Source organism: Mirounga angustirostris, unplaced genomic scaffold, assembly GCF_029215605.1.
Source record: "Mirounga angustirostris isolate CCGP_5_RB_7025 unplaced genomic scaffold, mMirAng1.0.hap1 SCAF_7, whole genome shotgun sequence".
Classification (NCBI taxonomy): domain Eukaryota; kingdom Metazoa; phylum Chordata; class Mammalia; order Carnivora; family Phocidae; genus Mirounga; species Mirounga angustirostris.
This window is the reverse complement of record NW_026991715.1, coordinates 111489860-111515125: the sequence shown is the minus strand read 5'-3', so window position 1 is coordinate 111515125 and position 25266 is coordinate 111489860. Positions and strand designations below refer to the sequence as shown.

The 25266-nt window shown below is 46.7% G+C and overlaps 1 protein-coding gene across 2 annotated transcripts in view; it reads left to right on the top strand.

Annotated features, from left to right (window-relative positions):
• SLC36A1 (solute carrier family 36 member 1) overlaps nt 1–25266 on the top strand; it is a 236950-nt gene that overhangs the window by 172994 nt on the left and 38690 nt on the right. The window lies entirely within an intron of this gene.

Here is a 25266-nt window from a genome sequence, read left to right as displayed (position 1 = left end):
CTGATTTCTTAATTCTGCGACTCAACACTGACTCAGGCACCAGGCGCAGAGCCTGAGCACATCTCATTTTACAAGAGAGAACACTGAGGCTCAGAGAGGGAAAAGGACTTAACCAAGGTCACACAGCAAGTTAGAGCCCAGCCCAGACACTTCTCCCACCCCCGTGATTTTGGCGCCCTGCCAAGTGCCCCTCTTCCGACTAAGATTCACACACTTCCGCTAGCCACCAGCTCTCCTGAGTCCCTGCGTCTCTGCAGAGAGGGTGGCGTGGGAAGGAGCAAAGCAAGGCCTTCACTCTAGGCTTCCTCCCCCAGGGCCGGAACGAGAGAGTGGTGGGGGCATGACCAGGCCTGCAGTGGCCGCCTGGGGTTCTCCACCACTGCTCCCCCTGCTTCTCCAGAACAAAGCACTCTTAATGAAAGCAAATTACAAGGGCTCTGAGAATGGAAGGGGCCCTTTGATGGCTGGGGTAGGAGCTGGGATGGGACAAGTGCCTTCTCTGTCCTCTCGTGTGCACCCTTTCACCAGGGAGCAGGCTCGCACGGGATGGTGCCCACAGAAGCATCCATCATGGCAGTTGGTGCTAGGGCTCCAGGTTGGGTTTCTGTCCCCCAGTTCTCCACCCCCAGCTACCATAAAAACGACAATTTCTGAAAACCAGCCACCTTGGCAGAGTTCCCCAACCATTCCAGACTTAGGTCTTAAAGCAGATTTGGGGGAGAAGCTCCAGGATACCCCCAAGCCCCTGGAGAAGGGATCAAGGCTGAGGATCGCTATGCGTCATCCCTGTGTCTGGTTAGCTTTTCTCTCTGTGGTGAGGGGGCCGACCTAGGAATAATCACTAAGATCTATTAAATTCTTAGTCTGGTACTAGCACAATGCTAAGGGCCTACATACCTTAATCCCCACATAAACCTATGAGATGGGAATTACCAGAGTCCCCATTTTAGTAGCTTAACACAATGGTTATCCAAGTTTAGTGCCCACGCCAGTATCACATGGAAACTTGTTAGAAATGCAAGTTCCCAGGCCCACCACCTTACAGAGACTGAGCACCGGGTCCGAGTCAACAGAGTAACAGGTGGTAGGGCCAGGAGTCAGACCCCGTTCTGGCTGCCCTGGGGCTCACACATCTCACCTCCAGGCTGTACTGCCTGTGTCCTGCCATGGCCCTTCTGTGGGACATCATGGCTTAGAGAGGCTGAAAGGAATTTCAAAAGGACAGCATGTTCCCTGGGGCACCGCCTCTAACTGGGAAAGATTGCCAACAGCCTAGATGTCCACCAGCACCCGGCTGGTTAAATCAGCTATGGGGTGTCCACGTGACAGAACATAGTATAGCTTTTTATAGAAATTGAATGGGAAAGTGTTTTATATACTCTATGGAATGACCTCCGTATTACAATATTAAATAGTAAGAAGCTAAATGCAGAACTATGTACGTAGAGAGAGAGAGAGAGAAAGCTACCATTTGTGTAAAGGAGAGAATTTCTAAACCAATTTGTTGATACACACACGTGTCTCTGAAAGAGCCACTGGCTAACCTCTTTACGTGCTTTACCTCCTCTAATCCCCTCAACAAACCTGTGAGGTCGTTACTCTTATTAGCCCCATAAAAAGAGTCACAGAGCTGGGATTTGAACCTCCCTCTGTGTGACTTCAGAGTCAAGCTTTAAATCACTTTATTCTATAAACATATACATTTTATTTTAATGTACATATTAAATATTTATATTTATTTTACATATTTGTTCACTTAAAACTCCCAACTCGTTTTTGAGGAAGTTATGATTTTTCCCCTTTGCAAATAAGGAAATAGGGGCCCAGATAGGTTAAGTCCCTTGCCAAAGGTCACACAGCCGAAGCATGACTAACCAGAAAGAGAATCCCTAGAAAGGATGAAGGAACCTTGGGGCCTCTATTCCAAGTTCCCAGTGGAAGAGACTCCTCCTCAATAAATTACAGGTGAAAGGCTGTGATGTCCATGTTTATAATGGTAGGGAGTGTCCATCATGTTAGCTGTTTCCCCAGTTCCAGGCACAGCGCCCAGTGCATGCTGAGCACCTGAAAAATTGGGAGGAAGAGAGGAAATGAGGGATAGCAATGCTGACCAGTGATCACCTGGGAAGAGGTTTTGTAGATCAGCTAGGCCAGGTGGGCAAATCCAAGCTAGAAAGGCAGAGGCACTTGCTTAAACTGGTTCAATAAGGAATTCTAAGGAGACTGGACATGAGGGTAGATGACATTTCTTAATGATCCACTTACGTTGAGAATTGTCACAGTCTCCTTCTGCCCTCCTCCCCCACCCCGGCGAGGATGGAAGGGGACAGGAATTAGCCATTTTGATTGGGGCAGGAGGAAATAAGCTATCATAAGGTTCAAGCCTGTGGGGAGGAGGGTCCCTCAGCAACTGTGGGGTGAAAGGAGGCAGTGAGTATAAGCAAGAAGCTCAAAGGAAGGCAGCTGAGATACAGACAAAGGCCAGTGGAATCAAAAACAAGGGACCTGGTTCTGGTCTCAGTTTTGCCTTTTACTAGCTGTGTGGTGTGGGCGGGTCACTTCACCTCTGACCCTCAGTGTCTTCATCTGTAAAGAGCCGGATTATTGTGGGACCCAAATGAGAGTGCATAAGAACACATGGTGCAAAGTAAAGAAAGCAAGAGGTTAACACGAGGAGTTATTAAGGATGCAGAATGGTGCTGCTGACAGTCAGTGCGTGTTGGACAGCTTGCTTCTCACCAATGTCTATTCTTTTCATTCCAAATGTAGTGTGGAGCCGAATCCATGCAGATATCCCTTACTAATTAAAGGGAAATAAACTGTCTTAGCTTGTGAGGCTTTTGCTGACCTCCCTTCTCCCAGGGCGGCACTTACTACGTTCCTTGCTTAGGGGTCTGGCTCCTTCACGAACAGCTGATAGAGGGCAGTGACCATGCAGTAGTCATTACTTAATCCTTAAACCTAGGACACAGTAGTGGTGGTGGATAAATGGATGGATGGGTGGATGGATGGATGTATGGACAGTTGAATATTTTCAAAACCCAAAGGAAAAATGATTTGGATTCTAAGATAATAATTCTTTTTTTTAATTTTTAAATTTTATTTATTTGAGAGAGAGAGGGCACAAGAGGGGGTACAGTCAGAGGGAGAAGCAGACTCCCCGCTGAGCAGGGAGCCCGATCCCGGGACTCCGGGATAATGACCTGAGCCAAAGGCAGTCGCTTAACCAACTGAGCCACCTAGGCGCCCTAAGATAATACTTCTTAGAGAAGATAAGTTTGGACTGTCTTCCAGGGTGGGTAAGATTTCAGCCAGGGAAGGACAGCAGGTTAGAGAGAAGTGTTTGAGGAGGTGAGAACAACCTGAGCTGAGGCATGGGGCAGGAGAGCTCAGGTGCTCGGCAGCAGTTGTTAGCGGTCTGGGGTTGATGGAGCACAAAGAGGGCTGTGGTCCGAGATGCAGCTGGAAAAGTAAAACCAGGCTAGGGCAGATCCTGAAAGTTGGGCCGAAGTGTCTGGACTCCTCTACCCTGCAGGCAGGGAGGAGCGACCTGCTGGACCTGAGCTCCCTCCCCCGGCCATATGTGAAGGGACAGGCTCCAGGCCAGGGCTGGCTCTGGGAGTGGGGGGCCTCACCGCTCGCTGCTGTTGGCCAGGCCTTCCTGAAGAGCTGCCCAGAACCGGGGTGAGAAGGGTTCCTGGCCAGGCCACACAGCTGCACACGGGCACCCGTGCCTCTCCGTGGGGCAAGACGCAGGGGGCTGGGGATCCTCCCGCAGGGAAGGCCTCCCCCTAAGGAATGGCTGGAGTGACACCACGTCGCCCAGGTGCCCCCGGGGCATCCACCCATCTGGCAAGTCTTACCCTCCCCGTTCCCCCAAAGCACACCAATAGGGCTGTCTGGGCTCCAGGGGCCGTCCTGACTTGGAGTGGCTGCGTGACGTGGGCTAGTCCCTGCCTCTCACAGGCCCTTCATTTCACAACTCTGAGAAGTAACTGTCACCTGGAACACAATGAAAGGGTGCCCCCAGAGTTGTGCAAGCCAGCAGCCCTGCCCCTGCTCTGTTTCCTCAGCTGTACGAGTGAGGACAAAGCTTGGCATTCCAAGTCTCACCGTGTTGCAGCCTGAGCAGGGCTTTGGGACAGGAGGAGGGATGGAGCCACGGCCTTTGTCCCAGGCCAGAGACGGTGAGCAACAAGAAGGTCTAGGAGCTGGTAGGAGCTGGTAGATAGCCAATCCCCAAAAGTAACAGTGACCTCTTCCTCCAAGAGCCAGACCTGGATTTGCATCCCTGACCCCATCCCTCCTCCTCTTTCCAACTACATATAACCTCTCTAGCCAGGTTTCCTGCAGGAATAAACCAGGGAGAAGGAAATATACCTCATGGGGTCACTGTGAGCACTCATATAAGTAATGGCAGTCAAGCGCTCAGCAGGGTGCCTGACCGAGGATAACAGCTCAAGAAGCATTATGATCGCCACTAGTTTTGTTTTATTTTGTAAGACAATTTAAATGTATCCACCCTCAGGCATTCTCACTTTGACCTACCTAAGGTTCACAATAAGTTCCATCAGGGATGGGTCCAGAGCAGAACTCAGATGTGAGCTCGAGAAAAGCACAAAAGGGGTTCTAGGGAATGAGAAAAAGAACAGCAGGACACCTCCCCTCCCGACAAACAGAATGACTCCAATCTCCTGATAAACTCTAGAGGTAGACATAGCTACCCGTGGAATTTGGCCAAAATTTAAGTTAAAGGAATGAAGCACTAACTGTGAAATTCCAGGTAGGACAATGCACAGAGGTTTCTCATGCTGGCCCCCCAAAGTCAGGTTCTATGAGTGGTACCCAGTCCTTGGGCTAGCCCCAACTCAACCCTCCATGGGAGTATGAGAAAGAATCAGCAGGGAAGACTCAGGGCCTTGGTGTTTTGCTGATGGCAAGCTGCTAACACCCTGCTGAGGAGCAGAGTCAAACCCTGCCCTGTTTTGCCCTGCCCTGCCCTGCCCCAGCTGCTGGATGGAAGGAAGGGCCAGGTGTGGGGCCCAAAGGCAGAGCAGAGAGCTCCATCTGGTCTCTGGAGATCCTTAGAGTAGGAAAACCAGCTAGCAAATCCAACAGATTTGATTACTCAGACTTCTCTATATTTTCAAATCTTAGGAATTTTTTACATAATTAGAAAAAGTAACACTGTATATAGTAAAAAAAAACAATATTAGGCTGGTCTGAAATTCACAACCACATGGTCTCGAATCCTGACCCTGCCATCAGGGGGCATCTTTGTAGTGTTGAACAAGTCAGCCCCCCAATCCCCCACCTCACCCCATCCCTGCTTTGAGCCTCAGTTTTCCCCCACTATATAGTAAGTGGGGATTCCCTCCTATTCTAACAGCCTGTACCTGTCAAACTGGTGTCAACATTAGGGTAGTGGGATTATAGATGCCTTTGCTTTTTGCTTGTCATTTCCCTATTTTCCATACTTAAAATTTTTCTATTACTACTTTAAATCTGGGAGAAAGGCAACCGTTGGAGAGTCACCACCTCCCCTCTCTTTCTCCTCAGTAGGAAGCAAACCCCATACCCTAGGATATTTGACAAAAACGGGCAGGTTAAGGGGTGCCTGGGTGGCTCAGTTGTTAAGCGTCTGCCTTAGGCTCAGGTCATGATCCCAGGGTGCTGGGATCATGTCCTGCATCGGGCTCCCTGCTCTGCGGGAAGCCTGCTTCTCCCTCTCCCACTCCCCCTGCTTGTGTTCCCTCTCTAGCTGGCTCTCTCTCTGTCAAATTAGTAAATAAATAAAATCTTAAAAACAAAACAAAACAAAAAAATGGGCAGGTTAAGACAGAGAGACCCCACACTTTGTCAGCCACTCAATGGGTCACCTGGTTGATCCTGTGATTCCACAAACCCAGAGCCTCAGGTTTCCAGAAAGCCAGAGCGACTCTGTCTCCCAAAGACCATCTGCCATCCTGTTTCCTCACCTACACAGTGGAGCCTTAGAACCAAAGAGAGACAGGAAGCTGCTCAAGATCATACTGTTCACCAATGTCAGAGTGAACACATCTCAAACCCAGGCAGGTCTCAGACACCATTACGTTCTGTCACTTTGTACCTTGTTACCATTTCGAACTTACCCCCCAAAGTTGAAAGAATAGTGCAAAACATTTTAATAAATCCTTTACCCAGATTTATCATTCGTTTATAGCCCCATTTTCTCCACTATTTTCTCCTCTGCACGCACACACACACACACGTCTATTTTTATCTGAACCATTGAAGAGTAAGTCAAACACAGCATCTCTCAGTGTGTCAGTGTGTATTTCCTAAGTAAGAACATTCCCTGACATAACCACAGAATAGTGATCAAAATCAGGAAATTTAACTTTGATACAATACCATTATTTAATCCATGGTCCATATTTGAATTTCCTTACTCGTTCCCCACTCAACCCCATCCCCACCTCAGCACTGGTTATTATTTTTACTCAGTACCCCTGTGCCCAGACACCCCTCCTTTCCACCGCAGGCAACATGAATAAGGCCTTTCATCCTTTCTCTCCCACCCCCTACCTCCTGCTTCCTGCCCCTTTCCACTGCCCTCTCCACTGGGGCATGCCCAGACCAGACCGAATGGGAGGTGCTGCCATGAGCCCTTCAGCTCACCTCCTCTGACCTGGGAGCACAGACACTTAAGCCTCTGCCTCCAGCATGCCCAGCTGGGAGAGGTGGGTGGAAGGTCCCATGGAGCACATTCCAGTCCTCATTAATGCTCACTGGCCTGCCCTGTCTGTCCCAAGGGACAAGGTAGGCATGGCACATTGGCTGTGCTGAGGAGCTCAAATTCTATCTAGTTCTAGAGAAAAAACCCACTCCTGCGAAAAATCCACACACTCCAAAATGTGTTTCAGTTAAGATGGGTCTGTGACTGGGGAAAGAGCAAGAAGGAACTTTCTGGGTACTAGAAATGTTCTGTATGTGAGTGGTGGTTACAGTGACATTTTGGAATTTATGGAAAGATTGGTCAAGCTGTTACCATGAGGTGTTGACCCCTCACTCTATATATATCTCAATAAACAGTCATATTTATCTAAATTGTATGTGTGTGTGACCAAGAATCTATAAGGTGGGGTACCTGGGTTGCTCAGTCAGTTGAGCATCCAACTCTTGGTTTTGGCTCAGGTCATGATCTCAGGGTGGTGAGATTGAGCCCCGCGTCGGGCTGCACTCAGATGGAGAGTGGAGGACCTCTTGGAGGGGATGCTAGGCACTCAGTTGGAGGTTGGAGTGGTTGCCTTTTAAGTTTTCCTCTTGCTCAGGAAGCCAGGGACTGTCAGCCCTCAGTGGGGGCCAGCCCCAGGTAAGTTGGGCACTGTGGTTTCTGAAACTCTCCAGGCTCCGTCAAGTCCATATGCATCTGGTTCTGACATGCCCGGCCTGGGATTTCTTCCAGGCTTTCCGTTTGCAGCCCCAGAGCTGGACTCCATCCCTAACTAGTTCACCTGGAGCTCAGAGAGAGAGAGGAGGAGTTCATCTGTGCTCAGTAGCCACCCCAGGAACCCCACGTGGAAGGCTTGGGAAAGTAGCTTCTATTTGGGGATAAGATGCCAGTGTCCCCACTGGAGAGCTGAGAACATCAGCCATTGGGTCTTCGACCACTTTCTGCATGCCTGGCCCTGTGCAAACTCCTGTCAACTGGAATTCAGCTCCACTGCATAGCAAAAAAGCCAAGTAACCATGGCTGACACATAGCAGGTTTGTTTTCCTTGTTTGTAAGGAGGTCTGACACAAGGGGTTCCATATTGATGTGATGATGCTGTGCAATTATCAGGGATCTGGAATCCTTTTATCTTTTTCTTTTTAGGGTAGCATTTCCCCAAAGTCTTCGGTCAGATAAATTTGGGCCACGCTACCTATAAGCCCCCTTTAGAGGTGGACTCACATTCAACCCCAGCATGCTCAGGACCTGCACTGCTTCTCTGACACTTTTTATGGATAATTTTTAAAAGGTATTTGCTTTCTCACTCAAATACCTCATATTTGCTGTGAAAAAAATTTAAGTACAAAGTGACCAAAAAAAGAATAAAAAAGAAATTGTCCTTATCTTTTCACCCAGAGAGAACCCTTATTAGAAAATTGGTTCATTCGGGTGCCTGGGTGGCTCAGTTGGTTAAGCGACTGCCTTCGGCTCAGGTCATGATCCTGGAGTCCCTGGATCGAGTCCCACATCAGGCTCCCTGCTCGGCAGGGAGTCTGCTCCTCCCTCTGACCCTCCCCCCTCTCATGTGCTCTCTCTCATTCTCTCTCTCTCAAATAAATAAATAAAATCTTTTAAAAAATAAAATTAAATTTAAAAAAAAAAGAAAAATCGGTTCATTCTTCCAGACCAGATATTAAGAAAATACGCAAACACAAGTATTCCCCCAAATGGAATCATTCTCACATACTATTCCATAGCCTGTTTATTCCATTTAACAAAATATCATGAACATCTTCCCATGCTAAGAAATATGGTCATAGTACCAAATTCATTCATTTGTTTATTCAACAGTTTATTTGGTGTCTAAACAATGATAGAGGTGAGCTACTCTAGGTGGGTTGGACACCACTAGAAGAAAGGAAGCTATCCTTTCCTCTTGGAGCTCTGCTTCATCGCTCTACTGCACCGTGTTCCAGCTTGTAGATTCTCTTTCTCTCTCTCTCTCTTTTTAAAAATATTTATGTATTTATTTGAGAGAGAGAGAGAGCACGGACAGGAGAGGCAGAGGGAGAGGGAGAGAGACTCCCAAGTGGACTCTGCTGAATGGGGAGCCCGACCTGGGACTGAGCGACCCAGGTGCCCCACCTTGTAGAATCTTGGTCACACACACATACAATTTAGATAAATATGACTGTTTATTGAGATATATGTAGAGTGAGGGGTCAACACCTCATGATAACAGCTTGATCAGTGATGGGTACCTCCCCAGACAGCCTGGCCCTCCTTCAGAGGATCCAGAGAAAGTTCTTTCTCATGTTGAGCTGTGACTTCCCCACTTTGGGCCCTGGCTCTGCCCTCCAGGACTGCACGAAGCGAGTTGTCCCTTCAGAATCACTCAGACGTTGTAGGTGTTTCTCCTTAATTAAAATAATAATAACAATAGCTACCATGAATGTGGTATTTGCTGCGGCTGGACGCTATGCTAAGCACATTACATGTCTGATCTCATTTACCCCTCACAAGAGTACCACGAGGGAGGGGTTACTCTTGTCCCATTTTACAGGTGAGGAGTCTGAGTCTCAGGAGAGATGAAGAGCCTTACCTAAGGTTGCTCTACCAGTAAGTGTGCAGAGCTGGGCTAGGAACTCAGACTTTTCAGAGCTTAACCACTGTAGTCAGCTACCTCCTCTGCACACACATGCACACACATGCACACACACACGCATGCACATAGAATCCTTCTCCAGCTATATCCATACTGACAACCCTGCAATGCAGCAACAAAAATTCTCATGTGGCTCCGAAGGGCCCAGAACCTTTTAGGCAATTCTATCTGCCTCTCCTCTGGCTCACCCACCGCTCCCTACCCTCAACACCTCCTATTCCAGCCTTCGGTTTCTCCTCCCATCACTCCAAATATCCCTTACTGGAGGGTAGGTGTGCTGTTCCATCCAGCAGGCCTTCCTCCCTCCATTGCAGGTGATTCTCAGGGGCCCGCGGGTCACAGTGCACCCGCCCAAACCACCTCCACAGACACATCCCTCAGGCTGAGCCGCCATTCTCATTTGCCTGTTCTGGCACCAGCGATTGGTACACCAGTCCCATGACCTGATTGTGGCCAAGGAGAATCTTTGGCAGTCTCCTGGGGACTTTGGGAGAAAGGAACTTTCTCCACCCCCATAGACTACTTGGATTAGTACCTAAGAAGATATAAACCTGGAGACACAAGCCCATTGTATTAATTTCCCATTGCTGTGGTAACAAATTACCACAAACTTGGTGGCTTAAAAGAACATGCATTTATTATCTTATAGTTCTGGAGGTCAGAAGTTCTAAAATCAAGGTGTTTCTGGGTCATATTCCTTCTGGAAGCCTTAGGGAATGAGTCATTTCCTTGACTTTTCCAGCTTCTAGGAGCTATCTCCATTCCTTGGCTTATGGATTGCTTATTCCTCCATCTTCAAGGCCAGTAGAGTGGCATCTTCAAAACACTCTCTTTCTCTCTGACCTCTGCTTCTGTCTTCACATTTCCTTCTTCTAGTATGACCCTCTTGCCCCCCTCTTATAAGGACTTACATATTACATTGGGCTCACCTGGATAATCCACGATCATCTCCCCATCTCAAGATCCTTAACTTAATGATATATGTAAAATCACTTTTACCATGTAGGGTAACACATTCACAAGTTGAGAATTAGGACATAGACATCTTTTGGAGGCCATCATTCAGCCCACCACACCCATCCATGCAAAGGAAGTCTAACAGCAGCAAAAGAGAGAGGCCAACACCAACAGGCAAAGAGAGAAGAGCTAAGGGAGAGAGAGAAGAGAGCCCTTGATCCAGCTATACCTGAAATCCCAACTTATCGGTTACATAAGCCAATGAATTCCCTTTTTGCTTAAGTCCATTTGATCTCAGTTTCTGTCACTTGCAACCTAATTTATTCTGACTGCTATGCATGCTACTGGCCAGGATTTCCCTAGCCAATTCAGTTCTTCAAGGGCAAGCTTGCTGAGTTATTGCCACGATGACCTTGTTTCACAAGTCCAAAATTGACACCCATAGTACAACAAGTACACATAGATGTTTGGGGAGGAAGGAGGATGGAATAGAAAAATTGAACAGAATTACCCTGGGAACTGAGATAGAAGAGTAGAAACAGCACTGCACTGGGAGTCAAAAGACTTGGGTTTTATTTGCTTTCTGGTGGGAGAGATCCACCATCCATATGAAGGATTATGTGGTTGAACATTACAGCTGCATCCCTTCTAGCTTCTTTGTTTTCTAGTTCATGATGCTGTTGACAGAGACCTCAGTGCTAAGAATACCCTTGTTGCTCTGTGTTTCTATCACACACAAAGACATCACACCAAAAGGGAATGAGAAGGCTGGGCTTTTGTGGTACACAGCCAGGGGCAGTCACTCTATCTCTTTCCTATCTCCTTCTCTTCCAGCTTTTGGCAGCAAAACAATGACTTTGAGAGAAAGCCAAGAGGGGAAAAGGAAAAGAGGCAGCTGTTAAAAAAAAAATTACACATATACACACATATAAAGCCCATCCACCATGCAGACACCTGTACCCCTTACTGATTCACAGACAAGGGAATAGTCTATGCTTGCTTAGTACGTTTCTCTATTTTTAGAATTTTTTTTTTTTTTTGCAATAACAACTTACTAATTTAGGGAATTTTAAGAATAAACTTTTGTGGGCTTTCCTCTTTCCTCCCTCCCTCCTTCCTCCCTCCTTTTCTCTCTCTCACTCTTTTTCTTTACTCCTTTTTTCTTTCTCTCTTTCTTCTTTCTTTCTTTCTTTCTTTCTTTCTTTCTTTCTTTCTTTCTTTCTTTCTTCTTTCTTTCTTCCTTTCTTTCTTCTTTCTTTCTTTCTTCTTTCTCTTTCTTTCTTTCTTTCTTTCTTCTTTCTTTCTTCTTTCTTTCTTCTTTCTTTCTTTCTTTCTTTCTTTCTTTCTTTCTTTCTTTCTTCTTTCTTTCTTTCTTTCTTTCTTCTTTCTTTCTTCTTTCTTTCTTTCTTCTTTCTTTCTTTCTTTCTTTCTTTCTTTCTTTCTTTCTTTCTTTCTTTCTTTCTTTCTTTCTTTCTTTCTTTCTTTCTTTTTTAAGCAAACCATAAGATGATCAGATCTTTAAGGGCCCTTCTGGCACAATCTTGTTAAGCTTCTTGGGAGTGTGTTGTCAGGGGGAGAGGCCAGAACAGAACCCTGGGAATGGCCAGGGTGTAGCAACAGTCCCACAAAGAGCAGGTACAGCCCATGCCGTGACTTCAGCACCATCCAGGCAGAGGGGAATTAGAGGCCCAGACTGTTCCGCTCCATAGGTGCTTGTGTGGCACCGTAGGGGGTGTGTTCTGTGCAGGAGATGTTGCACTTTGTCATCTTGGAACAGTCATTTTCCCTGTTGGGCCTTAGTTTTGTCTCCTGCAAAATGGAAATATTGGACCAGAATCAGTAAGAGTCTTCCCAGGAGACACAAAGGGACTTCTGGAGAGCTGGTAATGTTCTGTTTCCGGAACTGGGTACTGATCACATGGACGTGTTCAGTTTCCGAAAATTTATCGAGTTGTACATGTATGATTTGTGCACATTTCTGTATGTATATTTTGCTTCAATAAAAAGTTTACATAAACAATAAAAAAGGGGGAAGTGGGTGTGGGTAGATATGAAGCAAATGGAAGTGAATTGTGTAAGAATGCAGAAGAAAGGATGACAGCAAGTCACAGCTCCCCACTTCGAGTCAAGCATATTGGGGAACAGAAGGAATATGGCCAAAACAGTCACTGTAACAGAAATGAGAAGTATTGTGCCCTTCAGACATAGTTATTTGTTTGGTTTTGTCCAGTTTCAGATATGGTTTGATATCTTCATGTCTGATAGGGCAAATTAACAAAGAGTGCTTTGAGACATGACTCTTTATTTAAGTTCTCCATAGGAATGCTAGTGAAGTCTGGCACTGGATAGGTTCTGGGTTATCACAGCGCACGCACAGTCAGCTCCCTCGCTCTGGCACCAGCTGCCCTAATTCAGCTGGTGGCAAGACGTAGGGGAAAGGGCAAGTCCCATAGGACCGGCTGGAGCTTGGCTTGACATTCAAGCAGTGGTTGCAAAGTCACCATCACACTTACAGGGGTCATGAATAGGGGCGTCCGGCTGGCTCAGTCAGTAGAACATGTAACTCTTGATCTTGGGGTTATGAGTTTGAGCCCCACATTGGGGGTAGAGTTTACCTTAAAAAATTAAAAAATATATATACGGATGCCTGGGTGGCTCAGTCGGTTAAGTGGCTGCCTTTGGCTCGGGTCATGATCCTGTGGTCCTGGGATTGAGTCCGGCATCGGGCTCCCTGCTCAGCAGGGAACCTGGTTCTCCTTCTCCCTCTGCCTGCCGCTCTGCCCACCTGTGCTGTCTCTCTATCTCTCTGTCAAATAAATAAATAAAATCTTTTTTAAAAATTTAAAAAATAAAGGGGTTGTGAATAAATCATCACTGCAAAGTGGCTAGGGTTCACTCACTCCCTAAGCATGTACTGAGCACCTGCTCCGTGCCGGGCACCCTTCTAGAGGCAGGGAACACAGCAGTGCATGAAACAGATAAAAATCCTTGCCCTTGGGGAGCATCCATGATTCACTACATCACTTAATAGATTTAAAGACTTATTTAATTTTTTTAGTTTGTGATAAAAAATATATAACATAAAATTTACCATTTTAACCATTTTTGAGTGTGTCCAGTTCAATAGCGGTAAGGATATTTACATTGTTATGCAGCCAGTCTCCATAACTTTTTCATCTTGCAGGACTGAAGCTCTGTCCCCATTAGACAGCAACTCCCCTTTGCCCCCTTATCCCAGCCCCTGGCACATCCCACTCTACTTTTCTGCATCTATAACATGAGGGGAATAGACAATCATGGTGACGCGGGTTCCATCGAGCTCCAGGCTTTATCAGGGGGTATCCTCTTGTGTGCTCAGCACTGTGCCTTCAAGGAGCTCGAGGAGGATTTGGGGATCCAATAACCAGTGGAGATATGGGGCCACCTGTGCAAAGTGCCAAGGGAGGAAAAGAGCCCTTGGAGCTTAAAGGAAAGAAGCTGCCATGGACCAGAAAGGACTTTAGCTGAGCCTTTTGGAACAGATAGGCTTTGAATAGGGAGAGAAGAAGGAAAAACGCTATGCACTTTGGAAGCCTATTCAGCCAACCTCAAACTAAGCCTCGGAGGCGGGTCCTGGCTTCATTTCCCTCCCTGGAGCCTCAGAGGTTGAATGAACAAGCCTTGCTGACGGAACCAAGGGATGCTCAGCCCCAGGTCTACTGGTGACATTATTTTGTTCCATTGTGCTTCTTGGAGGTGTTTCTAGTTGTTGACTGCAGGGAGTAGGGTGTGGACAGTTCTGAGCTTTTTAGCTAGAATGTCAGAGTCTTGCTGAACTTGCTTGTTTTCTGCCTGTTCCAGCTGTCCAAGCACTCTAGTTAGACCCCTCGGGTCTCCCTCACCTCACCCTTTAGGAGGTCAGGATGAATGAACAGGGGCTCTGATGGGGTGGTGCAGCCCCCGGGGAGGTGCCTCCAATGCAGACTGTTCCGAGGCTCAGGGGTGATGGCCAGGGTGGCCTGGGGAAACAGGGGATGGCCCTCTCCTCAGCTTTCTAAATGCCGTCTGTCCCCAAACCTGAGCCTTGCTTTCCGCTACACCCAAACCACCCGTGGGACTGGTTCTCCCCAGCACAAACAGCTCTTTGTTTGCTGCTGGTATTTGTTTGTTGGCATCCGAACAGTTCTCTGTGGTTCCCATTTGAGGCCAGCCTGAGGCAAAATGAGATTGGCGGAGCCTGGCAGGGGTGCCACACCTCGCTTCCACTCCCCCGCCCCCAAGCCTAGACCCCCCAACTTCCCCCTTTACCACAAATGCCACCTCCACCACCTGTGGAATTTTCTCCCCACTCAGGGTTCCATCCTTCACTTTTCCACATCTGCTTATCTAAGAAACAAATCGCTTCTAAGGGATGAGATGTTGATAAAGTATTTCTGTTTTCAGAGGAGTCTTCCATAGACGCACTACCCTGACCCTGATGAAAGAAAAATGGTTAGGAATTTTGGGTACCGTGACAGGTTTCTCGGAGCAGATCAGGCTGCCCCCCAAAGTACATTACCCACTCAGTTCTTTGTCTATACAACGGACACCGGGGTACACTGGTCCAGCAGCTCTTAGTTTCAGCTCAACTACTAATGTCTGTGTCTTCTTCCCCTTTGGGAAGGTCTCAGTTTCCCCCACCATTACAGTAAAGGAGCTGGATTGGGTCATTACTACCAGCCGCACCATTCAGAAACCTGTGCAGGCAGGGAGGGATAAAATGATGCACTGACCCCAAAGAAAACTTCTCCGTTTTTTAAGAACTTATGAAACTAGGGGACACTAAGTTTCCTCTGACTTTTTTTGCTCTCAGCTACCTGGGATGGCTTTCATCCAAGTACAACACTTTACGGTTTCAAAGGTGTCATCACTGCCCTGACTCAAGTCAATATTTGTTCAATAAATAACTATGAATGTCTGTAAGGTCCCATGCATTGTGCTGACTCTATGGACATAAGCTTAATCTGTCAGCTGCTGGGAAAAGGAAGAGCATATTAAAAAGGAGCACAGCTCCTTGTGTGGGACCTCGAATGTAAGATGGGAGTTAACAGAAAGAGTCCATGGCTGAAAATAAGATGAACATTCAATAACAAGAAGCAGCCAACCTTGGGAAGGTCTAGAGGCAGCCTGTGCAAAGGCCCTGAGGCAGGAGCTAAGGCCACTACACCTGTCTGGGGATCAGCAAGGTCAATGTGTTCGCAACTTAGTGAGCCAGTGTGATGGTAGGACATAAAAGCAGAGAGGAAAATGAGGCTGGATCATGCAGAGAGATTTATGGGTTTTATTTTGGGTATAATAAGAAATCATTAGTTTTTTGGTTTGGGTTTTTTTTTTTTTTTTTACATTTTAAAAAGATCATACTGGCTACTGTAGAATGGTCATCAGCACCGCTTTGTACCTCTCCTGGGCACCGTTCACAGCACCGTCAGTGTAAACAGAGCCCCCTGGAGTTGTGCAAGGTAAAGCAGCCCTGATTGTCCTCCCCAATCCCCACGAAACTTCAGGCGCTCACAAGCCCCGATGCTAAGTGGCTCTGGGATGGAAAGAGTCCGAGTCTTCCTCGGGGGCTTTGATGATGTCAATCCTCTGTCATCTTTGAGAAGCGGAGGGGAACTTGGGCCCCTCCAGTGTGTCTGCCCTGATCCCTGTAAACACTCGCTTCTCCCAAACCCTTTCATCTGCGAGGTCGAGCCAAGTGGCAGCAGACGCTCCCTCACTCTCTCCTCCCTTCAAGCTGACACCCTCTAAGCCTTTAAGCAGCATGTAACCCTCTCGTCTCAGTGCCCCTTGGAAGGGAGTAGCCAGCAGATTAAGTGATTCTGGGATCCAGGCGCTGAGGAATTCAGGGCCTCTCAGGTTTCTTGGCAGGATTTACAAGTACATGCAGAGACTCTTCTTCAGAACAAGTGAAAATAATTCCTTCCAGGGGCAGAAAAAGGCGTGCTTTTGGCAAAGGCCTTCATAAGATGTTATCTCAAGAGCCCCTCATAGGAGCCCCTGCGAGGGAAGGCAGAAGTTGCTAAACCAGGTGGGAAAATGGATGGGCAGGCGGGGAAGGACTTACAAGGTTCCCACAGTGACTCGGGAACTGGAACTGGGATGACCTCACGTGATTTCCACACTCCTGGGACCGGAGGGGGACAGGCAGAGAAGGGGCATTTAACTGTGGGACATTTGTATCGTGGAATGGGGTGCAGGCACTGGAAAGAAGGAAGGAGGCAAATACACATCATTGCTGTGGAAAGATCACTAGTGATACTTTAAACTACAAAGCACATAATAAAATGTATAATATAATCCAATCTGTGTAACAAAAGGTATATATACAGGGGTGCCTGGCTGGCTCAGTCAGGAGAACATGGGTCATGATCTCAGGGTCATGAGTTCAAGTCCCACAATAGGTGTAGAGATTACTTAATAAATGAAACTTTTTTAAAAAGTATGTATACATATATATGTACATACAAATATCTTTACATATTATATTACAATATTTCTCCAGAGGGACGCCTGGGTGGCTCAGTCGGTTAAGCGTCCGCCTTCAGCTCAGGTCATGGTCCCAGGGTCTTGGGATCGAGTCCCACATTAGGTTCCTTGCTCAGCAAGGTGTCCCTATCACACTTTCATTACAGACAGAAAGTTGGGGGCTCAGAGATAGGAATCAGGTAGTCCTGCAGTTATTGCCAGGGTTGGGACCAGGACCAGGTCAGCTGGCTTCTCTCTTTCTCCTCTAGCACAACGTCTTCTTTGCTAAACCCAGGGGCCAGCCTTGAGCACAGGAGGGCTCGGACGCCTGGCTGTGTGTCCCATGGCTGAGAACCAGAGATGTGAAGTTAATGTTTCTCAGGGCGCCTGGGTGGCTCAGTAGGTTAAGCACATGCCTTTGGCTCGGGTCATGATCCCACAGGGTCCTAGGATCGAGTCCTGCATTGCATTCCTTGCTTCTCCTCTGCCCCTCCCCCCGCTTGTGATCTCGCTGTCTTATGCTCTCTTTCAAATAAATAAGTAAAATCTTTAAAAAAAAAAAAGATAATGTTTCTCAGAGCACAGGGATGATGGCATTACAGGGCTTTGGGCTTCCGCTTCTCAAATTCCTTCACGTACTAATACCACTGAAGTAGATGTGGAGCAAATCTCCAATCCCTCTTCCTCTCTGAGACTCAGTTTCCCTCACTTGTAGAATGGTGTGCACTGGGGGCGTGTAGTGGAGCAGAAGATCCCTCAGTGTCCTGAGAAAGGACAGGCCCTTCTGCTCCTGGCAGACCCGGGGAGGAGTTCAGCACGAGGCCTAGGATTTCCCATTTCTTGAGTCAGGCTTCCCCCTGCTGGTGTCAGGTAATACTCAGCAAGTTTCCAAGAAACCGCTTCTCAGGGGTGGTCATTGCCCCCCACCCCCGGGGGGTCCTTTTGGAGTTGTGGGGTCCACCACAGTTTCGGGGTCACAGCCGACATTTAGCGGGCAGGGGCGGGGACCCAGGCGTCCCGCAGGGCATGCGACAGTCCCGCTCCATGAAGAATTGTCTCACATTCCACATGGCTTTTGAATGAACCAATGAAGAAATCCTGTTTCTAATGATCTGAGCCCGGAACCTAGCTCTCCTTTGCAAACATTAACAAAGCTGTTTGGGTTTTTGTTTGTTTGCCATTGCTTTGTTTTGCTCTGCTTTTAAGCTATACTACAGTGCAGCAACTCTGGGGGTTGATGGATGCTCGCACTTCGCTCTGCCTGGCACTTCCCCGGGCTCCTTCACCGCTGCATAAACTCGAATCACCGGCGGCGCTCGGGCTGTTACCATCTTGACCTACTTGTACCGCCGGCTTTGTAGCCCTTCTCTCGGCAAATGCACGACCAAAAAGATCTGAGGCTTCTTTTAACAGATGGAGAACTACGTATTACTAAATTATCAGAGATCTAGGAAAGGCAGAAATTTTGTTTTGTTTTGTTTTTTCCCGCTTTGTTGAGATTAGTATAGACAAATAACATAGGTAAGTTTAAGGTGTACAATGGGATGATTTGATGCACGTATACATTGCAAAATGCTGACCACATAAGGCTAGTTAACATTTCCACTCCCTCACAAAATTACCTCTATTTTCTGTGTGGCAATAACATTTAAGATCTCTCTTAATAACTCTCAAGTATATCACACAGTATTGTTGACTATAGTCACTGTGCTGTACATTAGATCCCCAGACCTCACTCATCATATAGCTTGGCATTTATACTCTTTGACCCACATCTCCCCATTTCCCTCATTCCCCTGCCCCGGGCATCTACCATTCTACTCTCAATTTCTTTGAGTTCAGCCTTTTATATCCCAGATATAAGCAAGCACCTACAATGTTTCTCTTTCTTTGTCAGATTTATTTCACTTCAGGATAGTGTTTCCATTTCCTTCAGATCTATACCCAGAAATGGTATACTTGGATCACATGGTAGTTCTCTTCTTAATTTTTCAAGGAGTCCCCATACTGTTTTCCAGAGTGGTTGCACCAATTTACATTCCCACTACTAGTGGACAAGGGTTTCCTGTTCTTCACCTTCTTGCCAATGCTTGTGATCTCTTGTCCTTTTGATGACAGCCACTCTAACAGGCATGAGGTGATACCTTTGTGCTTTTGATTTGCATTTCCCTGATGATGAGTGCTCTTGAGCACCTTTTAGTGTACCTGTTGGCCAACTCTCTATTCAAGTACTTTGCCCATTTCTAAATCAGGTTGTTTGGTTTTTTGCTGTTGAGTTGTATGAGTTCCTGATATATTTTGGGTTTTAACGCCTTATCAGATAGACGGTTTGCAAATATATTTGCCTATTCTGTAGGTGACCTTTCCATTTTGCTGGTTGTTTCCTTTGCTGTGCAGAAGCTTTTCAGTTTGGTGAAGTCCCACTTGTTTATTTTTGGTTCTGCCACTTGTCTTTGCCAAGACCAATGTCAAGGAGCTTTTTCCCTGTATTTTCTCAGACCCCATTGTCTACTTACCCTTTTCCTCATTCCAAAGGCTTTCCCTATGCAGGCCTTGCCCCACCTCTCATTCGTTCATTCGTTCATTCACTCATTTAACAAATATTGAGACAGGGAGAACTTAATATGTTCCAAGAAATGTGCTCAGGGCTAGGGGCACGGCAGTGAGCAAAAGAGATCAGGTGCCTGAGTTCACAGATCTTACATATTGCAGCAGGGTGGGGGTGTCAGGCAACAAAAGTGAATAAATAAGATAATAACTACAGGTTGTGATTGTTGATATGAGGAGAGAAAATGGGAATAAGAAGGGTAGACAAGCAAAGGTCTCTCTGAGGAGGCAACATTTGAACTGAGACCTGAGAGTGATGAAGAGGCAGGCACTAAGGAAAAGCTGGGGAAAGAGTGTAGTTCCGATAGAGGGCACAGCAAATGCAAAGGCCCTGAGGCAGGGCAGAACTTGTCATGTTTCAGGAACACAAGGAAGGCCACTGTGGCTAAAGTATAGTGACTGAGGGGGTAGTGATAGGAGACAGGGCTAGAGAGGTCATTTATTGGACACCAGCTGTGAACAAGACACAACCCTAGTCTCCTGGCACTTACCGTCCCATTTGCTCAGACTACTTGCTCCCTGACTGTGATACTTACCTCTGCTTCTCTGAATCTTTCCCACTCTTCAAAATCAGGCCCTGTCAAGCTCACCCCAGAAATTCCCCTGATTCTCCCAACTCTTAGACATGGAGGGCAACCAATATGTATTTGGAAGTAGGCAGCTCTGTCCACTCTCTTGCCTCCTAAGCCAGTGTTTCTCAAACAATGGTCTTCTGATCACCTACATCAGAGTCCCCTAAAATGCTCCTAAGTTTTACAAGTATTTTTAGTGAAATATTTATGTTACAGCAAATAGAATATTGTATGTATTCACATACTCACTATCTGCTTTAAAAAAACCTTATCATTCATCCATATTTGCTTCAGTTCTGTTTTTCTTTCCTAAGGAATAAAATACAAGGACGCCTGGGTGGCTCAGTCGGTTAAGGGTCTGCCTTCAGCTCAGGTCATGATCCCGGGGTCCTGGGATCGAGCACCACGTGGGGCTCCCTGCTCGGTGGGGAGCCTGCTTCTCCCTCTCCCTCTGTCACTCCCCCTGCTTGTGCTATCTCTCTCTATGTCAAATAAATGAATACAATATTTTTTTAAAAAAGAAGAAGAAGAAGTATGTCTGAAGTACTGCATGGGATGTACTTATACAAAAGAAAAAAAATCATGTTTATCTGAAAACAAATTTAACTGGGGATCCTGTGTTTTATCTGGCAACTCTACCTGAGGGAGTATCTTTCACTCCTGTGAGCCTCAGTTTCCCCAATTGGAAAATGAGGGGGTTGGGCAGGATGATTTTATGGGTCCTATGGCTTGGATGCTCCTGCAGTCAGTTCAGACCCATCCCACAGCTCTGAGAGCCTTTCTCCCCAGTCCCGCCAGGAGGCGCCCTCACCCTCCTCAACAGCCTGGCGGGCTTGTGGCTCAGCCAGGAGACAAATGGGTCCCGCTGGCTCTGGGGAGCCATCTGGAAACCAGGTTGTGAGGCCTCCATGGCCCCGGGGCCTTACTCATCCCTAGGACAGCCTGTTCACAAGAAAAGAAGGGGAAATCTCATAGACTTTCTGAAGATAAGAACCGTCTCATCCAGCTCCCCTCTACCCTTATTTAGAAGCAGAGATGGACCCCTAGAGGGGAAGGCACTTGTCCAAGCCCATACCACTGGTCCAGAAACTAGACTCCTATCTTCCTGACCAGGACCCCTTTACCCCCTTAGGGGGCCTTATTTCTCTGTTTCCTGCTGGACACGTTTAACCCTTGCAGTCCTGTAGCCAAGACCATTAACAGACACCAGGCAGCCCAGCACAGCCTAACAGGGAAGATCCCTCAGAGCCCCTTCACAAAGGGAGTCTAGCCTTGAAGCTGGAGCCTTTACAACTGAGAGAAGACCAGGGACAAAGGATCAGTAGAGGGTGGGGGGGAGGTGGGGAAGGGCAGGCACCTCACATTTAAGTTGGAAGTAGTAGTCTTTTTATTATTATTGGCTCCCTCTGTGTCAGACACAATGACCTATGAGGGACCGCTATCTTCAGACAGGAAATAAGCTCAAAATTAGGTCATTGGACTCGAAGGGCTCAATCCAGTTCTGCAGCAGATATTCAGAAGGAAGGAGCCTTCTGTTACCAGGGACTCATATGGTCTCCAAAGGACCCACACTCCTTTCACTGAGGAAAGGAATTGCCCAAAGGGGAGGGAGACTCCTCACTCTGGACCAGGAGATGATTTTAGGAGAGTCACAGATTTAGCGTTACTTAACACTGAATTAATTATAATTGAGTTCTCTTTGGGGCCATCTGGTTATCAAAGAGAAAATCTCTTAGTTTTTGTTTTGTTTTGTTTTGTTTTGTTTTTTTAATAAAAACCTACCACCCTTCAAGCATGGGACACATTCATAATTGCCTAACATTGTTCTTTCACTGTATTTATATTTTTACTGTTTTTATCTTTAAGGTTTATCTCTAGTTATGGTAAATAATACTGATTTTCTACCTAAGGTAATGAAATAATTTCCTTTAAATGTTAAGTTGTTTTGCTTTAAGTGATTTGATTTAAAGGTAGGGAAAGCACAAATAGCAGGAGGCTATAGAAACACTGCCTTGAAGATTCTAGATTTGGAGGGCCCCTGTTAACTGAGCTGATCAGCGGTTCTGCAGCCAGCAGGGGGGCAGCCCTGCCCTCCCAGGGCCCTGGGCTGATTCATGCTTCATACCCCTCTGAGGCCGCCTTGCCCTGGAAAATCTCCCAGAGGGAGACATTTCAATATGGGGGAGACAGCTCTGGGTTCCAGTTTCCTCTTTTTCTCATTGTCTCATCTCATGACCAAGTCACTCAGCTTCCCTGAAGCTCTTTGCTCGTCTGTAAGTTGGTGGCAAAGCTGTTACAGTCGTGGGCGCCAGGCCTCTCACGACTAATCTGCCCTTCGGTTAATCAAGGCATAAGGACTACACCCTGGGGTCCTGAGGTCAGAGGCCACATCTCCCTCCTTACCCAACAAACGCTCTGTAAAGCCATGCTCCACCGTAGCTCCCTGCTTTATTTCCTTTATAGTTCGTGTTTGTACCTGAAATGGTATTATTCCTTAACTTGTGCGTTGTCTGCCTAGCTAGAAGGAAAGCTCCAAGGCAGCAGGGACCAATACCTGCCCTACTCACAAGCCTGTAGGACATGCTTAGCACCCTGCGGGCACCTGATAAATACCATCGAATGAATGAATTAATGAATGAGCCAATACCTGAATTGACTTGAATCTGTCTCTGCTTGGATCCCTAGAGATTGAGGCTACTAGTCATATGGCCAAGACCAAGCCAGTCAATTCCTCTCTCTTGAAAAAAGAGAACACCAGAACACAATTTGATTTTTTTTATGAGTTTGTATTATTTTAGTGATTTGAAAATGATTTCAAATAAAAGGGGTGGGAGAGAACGACTTGGCACCCGAAGACTCAGCTCCGTGGCCCATTGCAGTGGAGCATACTTCTTGAGCCTATTTTTCCATCTCTAAACGGGAGTCTTTTAATTACCAGCCTGAGCTATCACACTAGCACGATGAACATGCATGAACTTTGAAAAGTACTCTGTGGACTTACAAGGTCATTAACTCTTTCCTGAATCAGAGTGCTCTTTTTAAAGCAAATCTAATCCTGTTTGTCTCTCTGGTTTACAACCTTCCAATGACTTCCCAGTGCACAAAAAATAAAATCCAAACTCCTTACCATAGCTTTTGAGATGGCATTGTCTGGCCTCTGCCCACCTCTTCAGCTTCATCCAATATGACCCACCCCTCACTTTGTGCACCAGCCATACCAGCTTGGGACTCATCTTGCTCCCCATTTACCTCCAGGCCTTTGCACATGCTCTTCCCTCTGCCTGGAATGCTCTTTCCCTGCCCTTTCCCTGCTCTCTCCCTACTCCACACACTTCATCCCTCTGTTCCTTTGTGACTCAGCTCCAGTTTTCTCAAGAAAGCCATGGAACAGCCTTTCCAATAGAACTTTCCACGATGATGAAAATGCTCAGATCGAGGGCACCTGGGTGGCTCAGTTGGTTAAGCGACTGCCTTCGGCTCAGGTCATGATCCTGGAGTCCCTGGATCGAGTCCCGCATCGGGCTCCCTGCTCGACAGGGAGTCTGCTTTGCCCTCTGACCCTATCCCCTCTCACGTGTTCTCTCTCATTCTCTCTCTCTCAAATAAATAAATAGATAAAATCTTTTAAAAAAAAGAAAGAAAGAAAGAAAATGCTCAGATCGACCGTGTTCAATAGGTAACCACTATTCACATGTGGCTAATGAGCACTTGAAAAGAGTCTCATGTGACTAAGGAACTAAAGTCTTAATTTTAATTAATTTAAACTTATATCTAAATAGCCACACATGGTAGTGGCTACCATGTGGACAGTGAAGCTCTAGAGTAATGTTGTACATACTCATGGTTTCTCTTACTCTTCCTTTACCGCACTTCTCACTTCTTGTCATTTATATTTAGTTGTGCAATTGCAGTTTTTTTGAGGTTTTTAAATTTTATTTTTAAGTAATCTCCACACCCAACATGAGGCTCGAACACACAACCCTGAGATCAAGAGTTGCGTGCTCTACCGACCAAGCCAACCAGGCACTCTTAGTTGTGAAATTGTTTAATCTATTCCCCACTAGACTAGAAGTTCTAGAACAAATGCTTTGTCTGCTTTGCCACAATGGAGTCTCTATCACCTGGCATGGGACCTGGTGCGTAGTAGGTATTTCATAAACATTTGTTGAATGAACTAATGAATGAATGAACCGTAAGAGACTCTTAAAGATAGAGAACAAACTGAGGGTTGATGGAGGGAGGTGGATGGGGGATGGGCTAGATGGGTGATGGGTAGTAAGCAGGGCACTGGTTGGGGCGCCCGGGTGGCTCAGTCGTTAAGCGTCTGCCTTCGGCTCAGGTCATAGTCCCAGGGTCCTGGGATCGAGCCCCACATCGGGCTCCCTGCTCGGTGGGAAGCCTGCTTTTCCCTCTGCCTGCCACTCCCTCTGCTTGTGCTCTCTCTCTCTGGCAAATAAATAAATCTTTAAAAAAATAAAATAAAATTCTTAAAAAAAAAAAGGAGGGCACTGGTTGTGAGGGGCACTGGGAGCTGTATATAAGTAATGAATCACTGAATTCTACTCCTGAAACCAGTAGTGCACTGAATGTTAACTAAGTAGAATTTAAGTAAAAATTTAAAATGAATAAATAAATCACTGGGTGGCTCAGTTGGTTAAGCGACTGCCTTCGGCTCAGGTCATGATCCTGGAGTCCCGGGATCGAGTCCCGCATCGGGCTCCCTGCTCGGCGGGGAGTCTGCTTCTCCCTCTGACCCTCCCCCCTCTCATGTGCTCTCTCATTCTCACTCTCTCAAATAAATAAATAAAACCTAAAAAAAATAATAATAATAAATAAATAAATAAATCGGTTTGAGGGGGTGGAAAAGAGAATGGATGGATGGTGGAAGGAGATATTTGCTTAGCCTGGTGCTGCTCATAATGAAGTACAGTAATGAAAAAAGTTCAGCACACAGTTCATAAAATTAAAAGTAAGCTTGGGGCGCCTTGGCGGCGCAGTCGGTTAAGCATCCAGCTTTTGGTTTCGGCTCAGGTCGTGATCTCAGGGTCATGAGATCAAGCCCTGTGTCGGGCTCCATGCTCAGTGGGGAGTCTGCTTGAGATTCTCTCCCTCCCTCTCCCTCTGCCCATCCCCCTACTCTCTCTCTCAATAAATAAATAAAAACTTAAAAGTAAGCAGAACTTGTGCTTATAGGAACCATACATTCCCTGCGTACAAATACATCCCCCGTGTATAAAGACACAGTGTGTGCACCCAAGCAGTGTGTTTGCCAGGGTTTGCAGTTGTAC